Source organism: Pinus tabuliformis, chromosome 3_2, assembly GCF_031772625.1.
Source record: "Pinus tabuliformis cultivar Carrire ecotype Pingquan chromosome 3_2, CPIR1, whole genome shotgun sequence".
NCBI classification, from domain to species: Eukaryota; Viridiplantae; Streptophyta; class Pinopsida; order Pinales; family Pinaceae; genus Pinus; species Pinus tabuliformis.
Window position 1 is genome coordinate 622,197,618 of NC_142302.1, and position 19,849 is coordinate 622,217,466.

General features: G+C 36.8%; 1 non-coding gene across 1 annotated transcript; it reads left to right on the plus strand.

Moving 5' to 3' along the window:
- Window positions 1–19,224: 19,224 nt before the first annotated feature.
- TRNAG-GCC (transfer RNA glycine (anticodon GCC)) lies at window positions 19,225–19,295 on the plus strand. The gene has a single exon. It is a non-coding gene; the product is annotated as a tRNA-Gly (tRNA).
- The last annotated feature ends 554 nt before the right edge of the window (window positions 19,296–19,849 follow it).

Sequence of the window (19,849 nt, forward strand, 5' to 3'; positions counted from 1 at the left end):
GTAACATAAATAATAACATCCAAAGCATCTAACTGAGGATGAATCCTAGATGTCACAATGGAAGAAAAAACATTAAATGTTCAGTAAGCTATAACATAACACTTAACAGTGAATTTTGAAACAAATTCTACTTAATTAAACATGAAGACATAACATTTAAAGCATGATTGTAACAAGAGAAAAATTCACATACATAGGAGAAAACATCACCATAAGAAATTGACACATGAATCCTTGTAAAAGTCGACTTCAGCCTTCATCATTCACTAAAACTTTAATGAAGATATACAATGCAGAGTGTCTTCTTTATCTAACCCTCACCAGCCAACTCTTTGCTTCATCAAAATTACATCATATATATATATATCAAAAACAACTTAGTTCCTTCATTTAGGAACCAAATTTCCTCAAAAAGATTCAGTTTCTACATTTAACAACGAATGTAGAACTACTCTCTAGAAACTAGGAAGTTGTTTTGATTAAGAAATTCTTTTTAAAATTACATTAAATATATACATAAAAATGATGCTCGAACCTTCCAAAGAACTTGAAGACATTTATCAGGACCAAAAAAATTGGGTTGATGAGGTTTAGACTCAAATTGCAAAGTCAAACCATTCACTGTGTGGAAGCACAACAACTTCGCTACACTACTTCCTTCTTTAGTAGAAATGCAACAACAAAAGCGCATCAAAATGATGGTTTTCAAGCTTCCGATTATGCCATGTAGTTCTTGATGAGCCAAACAAGTAAAAATCAACTCCCACATCATCAAACACCCTTTGAATAACCTCTTTTCATACTGCAAAACCCCCATCCTAAAATCATCACCTACAGCAAAAGCGCAACACCTGAAAGCAACACATTTGCACCTGCATACATTTAACTAGGCATCAGGGTATCTCAACAAATAAAATAGCTTATTGATGACGGTGACATTCTTAACAACCTCCTTGAGCCTCAATACACGGGAAATGGTAGAAAAACCCAAATATTTTCATCGAATTTGAATGTTTTGACAGTAGCGCAGCAACTTCGTTGCATTATTGTGTCACTTGCCTTTTTACAAAAATTTCCCAAAACTGCATAGGATGTGATTATATAGAATAATGTACTTTATACAAAAAGGAAAAAATCAAAATTTGTGTTAATTTCCTGTCCCATTTCAGATCTTTGTTGCCTCAACTAGCAAGTCCAAATTTCCTCTTTCTTCTTTCTGATTGTCCTGCAATACCTTCTGCAACCGGTGCTTTGTAGCCCTCAAGTCCTTCTTCAAGGTGAGAATTTTCCTGCAAACATTCTTGATTTGTCTATGCAAGGGCATGGCTCTCTTTTTCATATACTTGGTGATCAGGTAATCAATTTTAAGCTCACAAATGAAAGTGCCCGAAAATTCTTGAAACCAATGCCAAATTGAAGTGCTCATCATTCTGAATCCAATGACGTGCGTTTCACCTCAATCCGACACTGTATGCTCAAGTTATCGTGTGATGACCGTTTGGTGAAACAACTAAAATTTGAGCAGAGCAGTTGACTAGGTAGCTAATTGCGACTTTGTACTGTTGAGTCAGAAGGATGACTGTGTAGGGTACCACCCAATGACAGGTTGACACTTGGCAAGTTCTTATTTATTGATTTTTGGGCGCATTTGATTGGTGGTTGAAATTGTTGAAGTGGACATATGAATGGGAGCCACGTGGCCCAAGAGGACGCTGCGACATGACCCATTGGGGCGTTGCCATGTGGCATCCCAATATTGGTGCAAAATTTTGGTTCATGGCCGAACTAGACTCCACAGGGATCGAACTCGTGACCTCCAAGTTTGCAGCACAATGCCTTACCACTAGGGCACAAGATGTTTCTTAATAACTATGGTGGCACATTTCTATTTAAACGTTATGTATTGTGATGTTGGGGGAAGGGGTCGAGGCTAAGTCCTGGCCCCCAATCACCTTACCACCCACAGAATCGTAGGCGGAGAAGAATCGAGGACTCGAGCCTAGCCTGACCCAAGGTTTCATGAACCATCATGTGCCCGCAACAATGAAGGATCGGAGGTAGGTGCTATGACGTGGGGGCCAACCCCAAGGTCACATGTGCGCCCATAGGACCACAACCCCAGGTTAAAGGCGCCAGATGGGAGAGTGCTCCAGAATAGGGACTAGGCAAGGTCATATGTGACCTTAACGTGATCGTGCACTGACATTTAAGGGATCTGATGGTTAGGGTGGGCCATTGCCTCAGCCCTCAGCCCCGCAGGGCACCAAATGACCACATGTCGAGACTTAAAGTCCTAACAGGCGGGGGCGGGCGTTAATGCCCGACTCTCAGCCCTATGTGGCCCATATGGCCATAATTTCATACTTATGGGGTCATTGGGCAATTTAATCATCCAATGGAATGCACCAATGGAGGGTGAATTTGTCACTCAGTTAGTGAATTTCGAGGCGGATTTGTAGCACTGATAGACAAAAGGTCGACTTTTTAGGATGATTAATAATCAAGTTCACGGGAGAGCTTAGGAGCTCATATCTTTTTGCGTTTTTGACCAAATTGAGCTCATAAAGAGTGAAATTAGGGGTTTTTGGATGTTCTGAATCCATTGGTGACATCTAATTTATGAATTGAGCCCATCTACATAACCATTTTGCAGGTTTGAGACCAAAGGTGTATGGATCGGTCAGGGTTTGGAAGTAGTTCTGGAATGTATTTGGGCATGGAAAAGACCTTGTACAGGTATTATGACCTTCATAAGTCTACTGCAGTAGTTGTAACTTATAGGGTTCAGCTCAAGTTTAACTTCTCTCAACATGAAGTTTTGTTTATGTGCTTCAATTTGGAGTTGAAGCCATTCACATGCTCTTTTTAGTTCATTTCAGTTGGAGTATGTCATCTTTGTAGGAGATGTTTTGAGTTGTTGTTGTTTGTGAGAGTTCTTTGTAAAAGAACATTACCTTGTAGGGGTAATAGCCACATATTTATCATCAACTAAATGTTTATGTACTTCATTTGACATTGAATATATGAGTGGTCTAATCATGTTGACAGGCCCAAATATGTAGCCCAGCAGGGGTGAATTCCATCAACAAACCTTTTGTTATTCTATTCATTATGCTTGCATGGATTATGTGATGTTATGTTCATTATGTTAAGTTACATGTGAAGACTAATTCATGACTTCAAGAGACATTGGAAAAACCTTTTGTTTCAAGACCTATTTTAACCTTGCAAAACGTCGAGAAGGTCCTAATTTTTGTTTTATTTGATTTTGGAAAAGAGGAAGAAATCACCTAATCCAATTTTAGATCACTTGGCCTCAAACAATGTTGGCTCATACATGTTAAAATGATCATGTATCTTTTGTTTGGCTATTTCATCTTGTTTCTTAAGCCTAGTGATCTCATATTGAGCTTTCTTCAACTGCTTCCTCAACCTATGGGAAGTATGTTGCCCTTCATCCATCTCAACCTTCTTCTCTTCTTGAATTGACTCTTCCTTTTGTAACTGCAACTTCCTGGATGAAGACCTAGTCACAAGAATTCTTTCTGATGAGGTATCTAGATTTTGAATGTTCTTTGTTGCTGCCTTTTGTTTGCCTTTAGGCTTAGTGGAAGATGGATTTGTCTTCATTACTAGTTCTATTTCATCAATTTTAGGTGTCTTCTCCAAAATTATCTTCTTCAACTCCCTATTGTCATGTTGTAGCTAGGCAATGGCTAAGTGAGCATTTTCTAGTCGTTCCTACATTTCTATAATCTCCTTATCCTTGTTATCTGAAACAACGTCCTCTGGTAGGGTATCTAGAAATTCAGTTTACTTTTGAAGTGTTTTCTCCATGGGAAATTTCTTCATAGCAACTCTTGTGAGTGACTTCTTATGAACCTCCACCACCTCAGGAGAAAAATGAAGTTTCTTACCTTTTTTCTTGTTTGATGGGTGAACTGAAGTTGATGGCCTTTTTATTACGCTCTCCACTATTGGTTGAACATCCTCTACCACATATGAAGGTGTATCCTTTTTACTCCAAAGGCTATTTGGAAACTCAACTATCAACTTGGAAGAATCCAGGAAGGCTTGCAATGACTGATTCTTCTTTCTCATTTCTTCCACCACTAACAGTTTAGTAAGAGAGAAATGAAAGAGGACGGGAATTAACTGAATTTTCTTACCTTGAACCTTATCTATCATCTTACCAAGGCTTCTGAACAAGTAGAAAGAAAAACTCAAAGGGATTTTTCCTGTGAAATGCTTCAATAACCTGAAATGATATTGATAAACTCTTCCAAATCTTCCTTCACAAGTGAAATATATCTAGATGACCTTAATAATTTTGTTGTAGGGTTCTAGCAGATACTCCCTTCAAGCAATAGATCCATATTCCTTGTTTTTGTACTTTGGCTTTAAGAAATCCTTGTAGTTGACTATGTCTAGAGGCATGCCCTTTGACCATTGTTCTCCCTATAGAGGAATCTCTGTAGCAACTTAAACGGTGACATCTGACACTGGAAAACCCAACTCTCCAATCTTAACATCTACCTCGGTGAAATTCAAAGTGGACTCTTTGGTCAGCTGAACACTATAACCATGTATCTTCTCACAAAACTTGATGCAACCAATTTGTTCAAAAGAAATCTTGGTTGTTGGATCTAAGTTTATCAAGGCAAAATATTAAGGCTCAAACCTAACTATGTCTCCCCCTTTATTCTTATTCTTGCCTGGAGTTGTCATGGCTCACAAAAAGGTGAATTATAGGATTTTAAAATGCAATTATAGTGTTTAACAACTAGCGCAACAGGAAAGCGCAAAGAATGTGGAATTAATTTTCTTCATAATCTAGGGTAGTAGAAATAGGTTTTTTAGAATCTAGATCAAATGTATTAAATTATCAGGGTCCAAGACATAGGTATCAAGCAAAATTTGAATGTTTGACCAAGGCAAAAAACTACAAAATGCAACAATTGTGTGAAAGCACATCAATAGTGTAGCATCTATGGAGTTTAGGGTTTTAGATGAGGGCTTATGGAAAAATTTGAATGAGAATCCCTATATTAACAAATTCAAACAACAAATCTCAACTCTCAGACCCAAATGCATAAGTTTGTTGCTTTTATATACAATGGAAATTCAAAAACACAGGCACATCAAGAAAGCACAACACATTTGAGTTTATGAGGGATGTGATCTCTTTTGGGTGTTCTTCTCGATTACTAGAGATGAAAATGAAAACAGACAACGTGAATTATCTTATAGAAGAAAGTTTTGGAACATGGGAGTGATCGTAGCACAAGGAAGTATCCAATTTTGTAGAAGCGCGGTGAATGTTTCTAAGTGCAACAACTCCCCCGTAGACTTAGCGCAACGAACTCTTACTGATGTCTTAAACAATTTCGGTAAAAAAAAATAGATGATCAGTTTCTTGGATGCTAAAACAAGTTGTTAAACTCCCCAGATGGTGTAAACCCGCCATTAAGGATCATCATTGTGATTACTAACTTAAATGATGAAAGTGCAACAAAGGAGGATGCACAACATGTCTCATAATCGTTGTACTGAAGGGTGATGTCACAACATCATACTTCATTTGAAAACAAAAATAATTATATTGACATCACTATTTTGTCTCAATGATGAGAGATAACGACCCACTACAATCTCTTTTACTCATGACCTAAACTTAGAAAAAACCCAAACTTTTTTTAAACTATTGACAACTAAATTTTATTTGCCACTCAAATAACACTGACTTGACCCCTATGACATCATAGGCAATATTTTACAAATTTACCAAATAATAGAAAATACTAAGATCACTTTTAACTACTATAATATAGGATACTAACACTAGTGTTAGAGTACTCACAAATGGAATCACCACTCACAATTTTGTTTACTTTTTATTTTAATTTATTTTTAATGAATTGTTAGGACTGACCTATATAAAAATAAAATGCCATCCACCAGGAGAATTATGTCCCATCAAAGCAACCTTAGCCAATACAAAATTAGAAAAAGATTTACAGAAAATTATTTTTGAATTTAAAGGAACATAGAAATATTAAGCATATTCCTACGGGAAAATAGACATATTAAGAATTTTCTTGAAACTTTGGTTAAAATTGCAAAACATAGAAATATAATGCAAAGCCAACACACTTTGACCTTAGGTGAATGTTATAGTGCTAGCAGACATGGACTAATAACAAAGAAAAAATATTACACGTTGTGATGATAGTTTGTACAATTAACTTAGCACAAATTAATAAAGGAATATACTTCAATAAATTGTGGAGTATGGAATTTATATTGCCTTGTAACCTATTAGAGAGTTTCCATATTAGTAAATAGGTATTAATAGAGGGTAAATCAATACCATTCTAAGAGTTTGAATAGGAAAAAAATTTATAACTATATTAGCCAACACAACTAAAAGTATTGTGTTTCAAATTTATCATTAAAAGTTTAACTGAGTTAGATTATTTAATTTGTTAATCATATATAACATTAATTTATTCTTTTCCACTAGGTCATTTCATTTTAATAATAAATTATAGTTTTGTTTTATGTTTGTACTCAAATAAATATTGTATACCTAGTTAGTATCTTTATACACAACATTGTTCATTATATAATATAAGGAATTGAATAATTATCTTTATAAAATGTTTAGCATGCTTACATGTATTTCTTAAATATATGTTTTTCCTAGTTGGTGTTCATGTTTTGATTTTACTGAAGTCTTGTCATTGTTGTTATTTAACTAAATTTGGTTTAAAACTTAATATGGCATCAAAGAAAGGTGATACTCTCACTAAAATCATAGCACCCAGTTGTGAAATTTTCTAAGTTTTGTAGCAACCCCTTTGTTGTGACAACTCAAAGTTTGCATGCAATGTAAACATTATGACAAAAAGAAAATGGGTTGAGTAATGGGACACATATTCCAAAGGGTTGGGGTGATTAACGGTTGGAAATAATATAAATATGCAGAAAATTCAATTAGGAATATGAAGAGACACATAAGAATATTCCAGGAGGAACATGGAGAGACAAGAAAAAAAATAAAAGGCATTTGAACAACATTAGAGGGGCTTTCTGGCCTTACGATTTCGAGCTAGAAAATAAAAAAGTACAAGGGACAACAACAGTGACAGAGAGAATAGAATTACAAAGACTAAACAATAAAATGAATGAAGTTTTTGGTTGGCAATGAAGCTGGAAGAAATCACCAAGTGGAAGAATTGATCCTGGAAAATTCTTGGAGGATCTATGAAAGATTCCTTGTTGTCTTTTGATTTATTATGGGTTATGGAATCTCTGCAATGGGTGGAACCATATTGTTGTGTTTTGAAGGGTGGAGACTGTTAGTCTCTAGAATCCCTGTGTGTTTTATTGGTTTCAATTTAGCTAGTGGGTGGAGGTGGTTGGATCTTTGGAGTCTGTGTTTCAACTAATGGAGGTGTGTAATCCCTAAAGGAAAAGATCCCTCAACTTATGGAATCCAGCTCGGGGGTTACAACAACGAGCAAGATTTGGTTTTAGTTGTCTATGGTTGAGTGGAGAGTCATAGTCCCAGACTTGGTTATCTGTTAGTTCTGAGATAAGTATCTCTTATGTTCTCAAGAAATCAAGAATTTACATATATATGCCTATTTACATTTTTGTTTTGAAATGATGCTTTTTGATGGTATTGTTTATTAATTCATTGTATATGTGATTGACCAATAAGTTGTTGCTATGGTGAAAAATATTTTGGAAAAACATGTGGATATCAGGGTTATGTTTATACAAGAACCAACATGCAATCTTTCTTATGGCCAAGAAATGTTTTGTTTTCAATTATAAGTACTATATAATTTCTATGTATAATTGCATGCTATATGAGGATGAAATGCATGGTTTTATACTAATATCTTGAATATATCGGCTACTTCATCATGATGGTGCTAGGTTGCACTAGTAGAAATGAGTGCCCAACACTTAAAATGAATAATGTGAAATGATTTTGTAATCTAGTATTGATTACATGTTTAAAGTGTTGTAAAGTGTATGGTTAACTATTGCATTCTTGTTTGATAGGAAGGAATTTGATGCTATTCCTTATATCTACATTTTTCCATTTAACTAATTTTGCAAATGGTATGGCCACATCAATGGGACACAGTGGCTGGAATCTCAATCCCACCTAAAAAGGGTTGTGCTTAGTTGAGCTATGGAGAGATTTGTTGTAGCTATATTGGACATAGGTGAGGCTTTCATCCCATGTGCGTGGATGCTTCAAGTTGTACAAGCACATAATGTGTACGATCATCTTGTTGATGACCTCTGTTTGGCCATCAGTTTTAGGGTGGAAAGTTATGGACTTAGTGAGATTGGTATCCAACATCGACCAGAGATTTGACCATAATGTACTTAGGAACATGATGTCCTAATCTTAGATAATGGACTGTGGGATCCCAAAGTGTACCCACACCTGTTCAAAGAAGAGCTTAATAGTGGCTTCTATTGTGATACTCTTCTTGCAAGGCGCCAGAATGGCCATCTTAGAGAATTTGTTGACGACCACGAAAATGCAGTCGTTTGCATGCTTAGTAGAAGGAAGGCCCGACATGTAATCCATGGAGATGGATTCGCAAGGTTGACTAGGAGTAGGCGGAGGAGTATATAGGCCTTGATTCTTGATGGTTGGTTTGGAAATGGCACAAGCAATGCAAGATCTGATGTACTTCCCAACATCTTGTCGGAGGTTCGACCAATAAAAATACTTTTGTAGTACTTCCACTGTTTTCTCTACCTCGAAATGTCTAGCAACCCGATTGTAGTGTGCCTCCCAAATCATCTTTTCACGCTCACTTGAAGGAACACATAGGTGTCCTAGGTGGCATAATAGTGCATCCTAGAGTTGAAAATTTGGAACTTACTTTCCTCCCAGGAGTGTATGATATGTGTCGCTGGATTTTGGATCGCTCTTGTAAAGATGTGGCCACCCCGCAGTCTCGTGCCCACAAGAGTCAAGAACAGTGGTTAGCGCCATGATTGACAATCCACTAATGCAGTCTCCAACATTGTTGGTGCTTTTCTTCTTGTACTTAATGTTCAATTGGAATTGTTGAAGGTATGTGGACTATTTACAATGGCGATCGTTCTGCAACTTACCTTGTGTCTGTATGAACTATAGGGGTCGGTGGTCTATGTGGGTGACTGTTTCCTTCCCCAGAATGTAATGCAACTACTATCTCCAGGCCTACATAATGGAATACATCTCTTTGTCATAGGTGGGATACTTTCAGACTGTGTCTGAAAGTGTCTCATTGTGATATGCCACTAGATGCCCTTGTTGAGTAAGAATTGCACCAATAACATCTTTGGGGACATCTATCTCAATCTCAAATTATTGTTGCAGGTCTGGTAATGAGAGCATTGGTGCAGAGCAGAGGTGATGCTTCAACTCTGCAGACACCTTCTATTGGGATTCAGACCAAAATAAATTTCCTTTCGCTCCTTCCTTGGTGACTTGACTCAAGGGCCAAGTGATATGAGAGAACCCCAACATGAACCTGCGGTAGAAGTTGGCAAGGCCCAGAAAGTTGCAGAGATCTGATAGAGTGGTTGGGACTGGCCAATTCCGAATGACTTGTATCTTGGTTGGGTCCACATGCACACCCCTCTCATCAATAATGTACCCCAGATATTGAACCTAGATCATACCAAAAGTGAATTTCTCCAAATTGGCACACAACTTGTGTTTTCGCAGGGTTTGGAGGACTTGTTGAATATGGTGGAGGTGCTCTTCCCAACTCTGGCTAAAGATCATAATGTCATCCAAATACACCACCATGAACAATTTAGTGGAGGGTCGCATGATGTCGTCTATCAGCCTCATGAAGGTCGCAGGGGAATTTTTCAACTCAAAAGGCATGACCAGTCATTCGAAAAGGCCCTTCTTGGATTTGAAGGAAGTCTTCCACACATTAGAGGGTTCGATCGTTACCTAATGATAACCGGACTTCAAGTCAATCTTGCTTAAATATTTGGCCCCTTTAAGCCTGTCCAGAAGGTAATCAATCCATGGGATTAGATACCTGTTCCGGACAATGATCTTGTTCAGCACCTAATAGTCAATACAGAGTCTCCAGATTCCATCCTTCTTCTGTACCAACACAATCAGACTCCCACAAGGTGATGAACTTGACCTGATGTGCCCTTTCTACAACAACTCCTGAAGCTAGCTCTTTATTTCATTGTTCTATAGAACAGAACGTCAATAAATTAGTCCATTAGGTAAAGGCACGAGGTCAGATCGATGGGGTGCTTGACTTGACAGTGTAGAGGTACCCCTGTGGGTGAGGTGAAGATGTCCATGTACTCCTACACAACCTTGTCCATTCGTTGTTTCCATGCAAAGGAGTAGTGTCTAAAGGTTGTGGCCATAATCTTCTTCTTTCCCCGAGGGTGAATCATAAGGAAATAAAATTTCCCGGTCTCGGAAATGATCTTATTGCATTTCTTCACAGTGATCAAAGAAATAACGATAGGCGGTGCTACCTCCGATATCCTGTACAACTTTTCACCCAAAGTAATAATAAGAGTGCAAGGCCTAGACTCATACACAACATGTTGCTTCCACAAGTATGGTTAGCCTAATAATACATCACAAAATTCAAGAGGAGCAACATCACACAGTATCTCATATGTGAAGGGTTTAATGCTATAGGGAAGGCGATACTGTTGGTTGACACGGAGATCTCGCCCTTGGTGAAGCCACCCGATGGTGTATGACTGCGGGTGTGGTGTGGTCAGTAGCCCAACCGCTTCACGACCTCTACTAAAACGAGGTTCTTTTGGCTCCTGCTATCAAAAATGAACTGCAGCGGGGAACCCTTCACCCACATATTTGAGTGGAAGATCCACTCCACCTCCTCTAGAACTTCGAGCTCATCCTTCTGGATCTTGGTGGTGGCAATGGTGGCACTAAGCTCCACATCGATAATATGATTCCCTTTGTCATTCCCCTATTCGGTTTCTAACTCAACGCCAAAACATGCATTTGATTTATAAGCCTTCAGCTCAACCAATAATGACTACTTGGCTTGACACTCACTTGTGTTGTGAGTGGGGCTCTTATGGAACTCACACCTTTTCCCTATGTGCTTCTTTTTCTTCATGGTGTTGTTTTTCTCTTTCGGATTCGATGGGTTGTCTTGGGTCTCTCCTCCTTGGTTTTTTCTTTTATTTTGCAGCTTGGTGGTGCCTTTCCCTTACTTCAGATTCATAAATCCAAAGTATCGCTTCTTCTTTTTAAATTTATGCTCGATCTTGACACCGTATCGATAAGTGTCGCCAAGCGAGGAGATGTTCAGGAACTCCATATCATCTTGGATGTACTTGTGTAGACAATCGCGATACTTGATTACCAAATGTCACTCAGAATTCTTGATACTCAGATTCGTGTGAAGGGTATGGAAAACATTTGTGAAATCTGACACATCTTGGCCCCTTCCCTACTGTAGCGTGGTCCACTTTATGCATTTATCTTCATAGCTCCTAATAGGGTAATATTGTTCCTTGATGGCATATCAGAAAGAATTCTAGGTGGGTGCGTCTAAAAACAGTGAGGATTCCCTCTCGTCCTTTTGTTCACAATAGGTTTCCCACCAGTCCTTGACATGTGGGGAGACTTTAAAAAGTGAAAAAGTAATATTTCCCTTATTGGAAAAGTCATGAATTGAAAAATATCCTTCCAACAGATTTAACTATCTATCTACAACATCTACATCTATCTTGCCTTCAAATATGGGAATATCAAAGTTAACTTGTACCTTAAAAGGAGTGGCACCTCCAAAGTGGTTGTTGGATGAATATGTGTTGCTTGTGGGTAGCCATCGAAAGATCTAGGAAAAGTTGTCCATCATCGCGTTCCTCTGTCGCTTGAGGGCTTCCTTGAGCAACATTTTGAAAGGATCTCTTTCCCCTTCATCTTTCTTTTATTCCACCATGTGAGGTTGTCGGGGTTTGCGAGGGTGGTCTTACAAAGGTTCAACCAGTTCGATCCCTAACTCCTTATACCCTGACCTCATTAGGGACATGCAAAGAAAAACAGAGAAAGAGAAGACCACTATGATACCACTGATCCAAACTTATGCAGGAAGGCAACAAAATATAGAAATACACATATACACAGAGATGCAGTAGAAATAAAACTACATTTCATTAATATCAAAGAAATAAAATAAGATTACATACAGAAATGAAAATAAACTAGCTCAGGCGATGGTAGCTTATCTCTGTGAAGAGATGTGATGGCTACATGCCTCTGAACTGTGTTACAATGAGGCTCAAAGGAGTATTTATTATTGAGAAACAATGGAAAACCCTAAACATCCAAAAACCTAACACTAGTAGATGAAGTGCCAAAACTATGGGCCCAATTTGGGTAAATTGGTACATTAACTTCCCGGGGTCGAAACTTTGGCATACGATCTTTGTTTGATGCGCATAATACCTCGTTAGAAATATCTATCTGAGGACTACAAATTTCGACTGTAAACATTAGTTTATGACTGTTGTTTTCCTGTTTCCCCAAAAAATGTTGTTTAGGGTCTCAAAATGACTCCAAAGTTCATGACCCAAAAAACTGCCAAAAATAGTAAATTGTGTTACAATTAAGGAAACTAAAAAATTGAAAGAAACAGTGGCGGGGATCCAAGTGGAATAGGCAAGTGGAAACCAATATCCACCTGGATCATCTCCCTAGAGAATTTTCACCCTAAACTATATGGTGAAGTTTGGAGGAATTTCTAGCGAAACTTACAGAATTGAAAAATCCCACTATCCAATCATGAGGATAAATTAAGATGAGGATATAGATCTAAGGGGAATTTCACTGTAAATGAAGCATACTAATTAGAAATGCGATATACAAATTTTTTGCTAAAAGAGGCCTGATTTAAAATATTGAAGCAAAGTCTATGGCCAAACTTTTCTTCTTTCCTTTGGTTAATGATGCAAAGCAAGGCATTAATGAGGGAGAATATTTAGAATCACAACTACCAGGGCCCCTCTCGATGTCTTCTCTATCTGTTGCACTCTTAGGATGTAGAGCACCTTTTTAATTATTGCACTTACTCTGTGGGTCTATGGAATAGACTAAATGATTGATTCTTGAGATTTGACAGAGATCCCGTGAGTGTTTCAAATACTCTTGTCAACTGGAGGTCTCAAGCTTTCCTCAATTTGACTCTCAATCATATTTGGATCCTTTCCCCTAACTTCCTTCTCTTGGGGAATCTGAAAGAATGAAATCGATCCATTTTTAAAGGCCATGAAATCCCTCTAAATTCTACATAAAATACCCTTGTTGTTGGGTATGTGTTCTTTCCACAACCAGACTCATGAGATGTACATTGCGACATGCGTAGTTGGGGGCAATAGCCCCCTTGCATGGGGTCTAGGGTAGCGCCCCAAGATATATATATATATATATATATAATGCAGACCCAAATATGGTGGGTGTACCTACCCATGGTTTTGTGCATGGGGTTTGCACATGGTTTTAGGTATGATGGTTTTCTTCCCATGGTATTTTGTAGATCTGGTCAAGGGAACTATGATTATGTTCTAATCTAGGGTTAGTGGATTTGGGTTTATGCATGCTTCGACATGTATATATATGCATTGTAACATTTAAAAGAATATAATGAAAAAATCAATCTAGTAGTCCCACTTTTGGGATCCAGGGGAAAATCTATGTGTATATTTGTTTTATATTCTCACCATTGTATATTTTTTTGTTTTAAGAATTTGTTTGCAAGTAGTTTTTGTACAAGGTTAAAAACTACACTTGTAAGCTAGGTTAAGGAATCGATCCTAGTAGTCTCTTTATCCCCTCAATATTGGCATGCTTCATAACATAAGTGATAGTTATGCATGGGTGGTTCATGTCCCCCCTTGAGTCAATCCCCTCCTTTCCCTACCTATGCCCCTACATCTAGTCTAATCAATTCTATCCCTCGCCTTATTTCTTAAGATTCAAATTCAACAAAGTGGCCAAAGGTAATCCAAGTCTAATGGGGTATGGGTGAATAATAAGAGATCAAACAGGATTGCCTCTATTCATTTATACTCGGATGATTGATATCAATAGTAACAATGTAGTGGAACTTATGGGGCTACATATGGGATTGGAGTTTACTTATGCTCAAGGATTTACTAAGATCCTAGTGGAAGGATATTCTTAAATCATCATAAATATGCTTTGAAAGATTCAGAATGACACACATATCCAAAAGGTCACATCAAGTCGGAGATTAGAATCTCTTTTGGAGTAGGTCTCCTTTCTTGTACCTTGCATTTAAACTCTTATTTCGCTGGATGTTCAAAAAACATGGAACATAATAGCTAATACACTCTCAAAATATGGCTAAATTGACTCTTCTCCACTATTGACATCAACCTGGAACCTCTTGTCAAACTCTTATTTGAAAGTTTCATGTTGGAAGTTGGCTCAGAAAGAACACCAAACCCTAGATGGGGTGATATTCGAGAATCGGGGTGGGTTGCCATCACCCCACCTAGCCAATGAGTTGAGAGATGTGGAAACATGCCCTCGACAATCTTAAATGGAAACCTATGTGGCCATAATGAATTTTCCCTATGCATAGATGAAGAGACTACGATATGGCATATGGAGTTGGACAGATGTGTGGTGGCGAGGCGAAACTAGTTTAATTCTTCTCTTGTGTTTGGTTGTAGTGAAGCTCATTTGGGATGGACCCCATAATTGTAATATCTCAACCGTTATCCCTTGTAGTTTGTGGCGATCTCCTATATTTTTTGATCTACTTATCCATGTTGGGTTATGGCTCGAATCAAGGAATCCAACTGATTAGTTAGCCCTAACACAACAGAGGTGTCTTGTTAGAAGGGTTGTTTCCTACTATCAAGAGAGGCCCCATAGGGGTCATACATGGATGCATTATTGCATAGAGTATTTTGCCTCTCGTTACCAGGAACCCCCTCTCAAACATCAAGGTCTTGAATGACTAGGCTACTTAGATCCGAGACACATGTCATATGAAGGGGAAGTGCAACCATTATATGCAAACGGTGGATATTTATTGGAAAATGAAGTTTTTATTGGAGCGTACTCTATTGGACCATCATGAATCTCACATGGACATTCTCCAATCTCTGGAACACCTACATAGTAACTTGCAAGATCTAAATCAAAGGATGGAACAAATTGAGCAACACCTCAATATTTACCTAATGGTAAGAAGAAATTTAGAAGATCAAAGAGAAGCCATCCAAGTTGCAAGCTCAGACACAGATCCCTCAATGTGATTGTTATATGGTTATGGTTTTTTCTTTCCTTTCTTCTATTACTTTTGTACAAGGCCAAATAGGCTAGTGTGTTAGTTTTGATTTGGATATTTTTATCTCTCAACTCTCAATTGTCTCTCTCCTCCTTAAGGAAAGTATAATGTTTGTTATGGTCTAGTCTCCCATGTGAGAGGTTGACTTGACTTTTGTAATCCTCTATGTAATTCCATTTTTTTTGGTTAATAGAATTCACCCCACAATGGTTATTAATAAAAAAAAGAAAAATTAATATTTGCAATAAATTCTCTCTCTATATAAATCTATGCTATGCATATCACACTAAAAACTTATAAAACATGTCAAAGAAAAATGACATGTGCATATGTATGCAATTATATGTATTATGATGACTTTAATCAAATTAAAAATAAGAATATTTCTATATATAGAGATGTGGAATTTATATGTAATATAAATAATATTATAAAGAACCAATATAGTTCCATCTTAACCCTATATTTATCAAGTGTCTAGAGGGATCAAACCTAGAGGTGCAAACATTTCCTCAAGTTTTGCACTCAAAAAGAGGTTCGCACCTCAAGAGATTCGATCCCTCTTGACACTTGATATATTCGAGGTTTGGATCTATGCTAGTTGTATGAGAATAATTCCACCTCGAATGCTCCATGACATCCTAAGCCACATCAAAATGACTCATTGATTGTGGAGAAAACCAAGATGTGATACAACACAAAGAGTGTGGTCCCTATTTATTCTTATTTACGTCAAGAAGAAAATGTTGTTATATGCAATAATTTAGCACTCATCATTTCTAATAATGACCACATATTTATCAACAATGCTACTTCTAAATAAATGCTTAATGTTTCAAATATGGATCCAAATTTGTTTGATCTCTATTACATGACCCACACTCAAAAGTTTAAAACTTTGATCTAACAAGTGGGTTGTAAAATATATAGGTGATTGAATATAAAATTATTGTTTTAGAGTATTGTGATGAAATAAAGATGTACAAATTTGGTAAGCCAAAATCATTAAACAAATTAGTGGAGTTCATGCTATGATTGAAAAGATAAATAGCATGAATTCACTTTAACATCACAATCTTTGGCGTACAAATTATGAATTGATATGAGCATAAACATAGACATGCTTCAAAAGCTTCCTTTGATCCACCCTCCAAATAGTGTATATGAAGGATGACTATTCAAGAAACACCATTGAGTAGCCTTTCCCAAGAATTAACCACACCATGCCTCTAAACCTCTTGAGCTTGTGCATAGTGACATTTGTGGGCTCATGAGAAATGTAAGAAAATAGTTCCTCATATTCATAATGATGACACAATTTTAAGATTCTTTTGCCACTTGTAGATAATTTGGTTCACAAGTTATTAACCATTGATTGTGTCCGACAAGTTTTTCTAAAAGTAGCTTTGATATAAATGTTACAAACAATTTTGTTAGATACCTATAAAACGTCCAATATGATTAGGATAAAATAGAGATATTCATAAACATAAAATATAATTGATAATGATGAATGTGATTATCAATACAACTATTGAAATTGATATAAATAACATTCAATGGTAATTCATATGAAAAAATATGGGGATTTAGTCCTTTAAAATAATGACTTTTAATTAATGTTTATAAGGTTTTTGCTCTTACTGGTTTATTGGAGCCACTGATTTCCTTCTCAATTGATAGCTCACAAGGGAGATGTTCAAAACTTAAATCACTATATTGATCCTTACAATATTCATAATTGAAGATGACACATGTAGAGTATAAGACTTGGATTTTTAGAGTTGTTGATTTTATTAGTGCAACTAGGGTTAGCACAATATTTATAAAATTCTTGATAATCAGGATTAGTCGACCCTCTTGGTGGAATTTCCTTCGTTCAAATTTCTTAATGAAGATGATTTTTTTTTTCCTATGGTTCACAGACCTTGGAGATCAGTGACCACTACATCCACGAAATAATTGTACCAGGTAGATCCACCCGAAGGGATCGACATCTCAACCACAAATTCACAGATCTTGGAGATCGGTGACCACTACGTACATGAAATAATTGTACTAGGTAGATCCACCTGAAGGGATCACTTCTTGTCAGCTCAACCACAAAGCCTGGCCTCGAGAGTGTTGAGAGAATTGAACCTGTGACCTCTCAATAACAATGGTGGTTTAAATATAGGAACTCGACCAATTGAGCTAACCCTTAGAGCTTCTTAGTGGAGATGATATTTATTCATTTGATATCATTAATTTCTTTTTTCTTTTTCTTCAAAATAGAAAAACATACCTTAGACCTAATTTGTATTAGTACAATACCAAGACTTTGATGTGCAATTGCATCATTGTGTATAACCAAAATATGGCCACTTGAAATAACACATTGATAATTCATGAAAGGGTAGACTTCTTATTTTGTTGAATGCCTATACAAAAGGACACTATACACACACACAATAACAACAACAACAAGGCTTGAATCTAATACAATAATATACTCAATATGTTGGAGGCCTGAAGTAATTACAATAATATACTCAATATGAGCCCAACATGTCACTTGGAAGAATTGAACCTAGGTGGGGAGGATAACAATTATTCCTCCCAACCACCTAAGATAAACCTAATTGATTTCAATACTATGTGTGTGTGTGTGTGTGTGTGTGTGTGTGTGTGTGTATAGAGAGAGAGACGTTGCGCACTATAAGGGAGACATGTAAGGTGAAATTTAACTAGTGTATATTTTTGTTTTTTCTACCACATAACAATAGATTTTTTTGTGTGATAGTGGTTTTTTGTTATTTAAAATGCATTTTTGAATGCATAAATTGATTTAGCACCACAAAAGATCCCTGGAGCACTTAGATTATGTAGATTTTACATCTCAAATTTGTGATTCCAACAAAACCTACCAATTTTCGAGCAAAATTGATAAAAAAAAAATATGCCTAGAAAAATGCGAAAACATAAAAGAGTTACACTATGAAGATGTGTAGTTCCTTTCATGCTCAACTAGAATTGATACATGGTATATTAAGAATTGGTGTAAATCCATTTTAACTTTGTATCTATCATATACCAAGAAAGATTAAATTTCGATGAAAGATTTACATCTTTAAAAAATGCATAGTAGTTAAAACATTTCAATAATATATTATACAATATGATAGAGATGAGTAATTATTTTTAATCTCAATATGAAATTGAGATATACCATATTAACAACCAACATAAATTCATATTAAGTTTAAATTTATCATACACTAAAATAACAATATTTCAAAAAAAAAAATAACACCATTAAAAATTTAGTCCTTCTCAATGCATAATATATTAAAATATATATATATATTAATCCTACCTCAAGCTTTGTTAAAAGGCCATCCTACTTCTATCTCAATCTTTCTTAACCTTCCTTAAAAAAATCACCTAACTTTCTTAAAAACCCATCTTACTTCCACCTCCATCTTTCTTAACCTTCATTAAAAAAACCACCTACCTTTCTTAAAAACCCACCTTACTTCTATCTCAATCTTTCTTAACCTTTCTTAAAAAACCACCTATCTTCTCAATTTTCACATGGCATTCTTTCAAAGGGGTTTATAGATTTTATACACGAATGTATTCCTGAACGGTATGTGCATTATATAAAGTGACGGAAAAATCTATTTATGGATATGCGAATGTATAAAGTCATTAACCGTATTATTTAAGGCCAAGCATATAATGTGGAGTTTTATCGCAAGTGGGAAAAAAAGACACGAAGAAAATATGTAAGTGTCGGAGTGTTAAAACGCATGGCGTTGGGAACTCAAGGATTTAATTACAGGAAATAAGCAGAAAATGAAAACCATTCCCTGCACCAGTGGTCTAGTGGTAGAATAGTACCCTGCCACGGTACAGACCCGGGTTCGATTCCCGGCTGGTGCAATTCGGATGACTGGGCACTCGCGTTCGATTCCCGGCGCTTTTTCGTATTACTCGGGTTCGATTCACGGCTGGTGCAGCTAAATATCTTTTTTCCTTTTTCGGATGACTGGGGACTCGGGTTCGATTCCTGGCTGGTGCAGCTAATATCTTGTTTTCATTTTTCGATGTAGGTTTTGGGCTTGATCTAAAGTTCATACTATCTCTGTAGCTGAGTCTGAATCTGAAATATCGTATCTGTATTTTACAAACTAAGCAACTACCCTTAGTAACGAATATCGAAGTGCATGTCACTCATTTCTTTTAGGTTCTGAACAAAATGTTGATAAAAGAACCAACCAGCTAAATACGTTCATGTCGTTGTAGTATAGTGGTAAGTATTCCCGCCTGTCACGCGGGTGACCCGGGTTCGATCCCCGGCAACGGGGGTCCTGTCTATAGTTTTGAATGTAAAGATTCCTAAATTGCTGCATTTCATCGTATGCTTTTCTTGGTTATTGTGCGGATGACCTGGGTTCGATCCCCGGCAACGGCGCCGAGAATCTCATATCGTATCT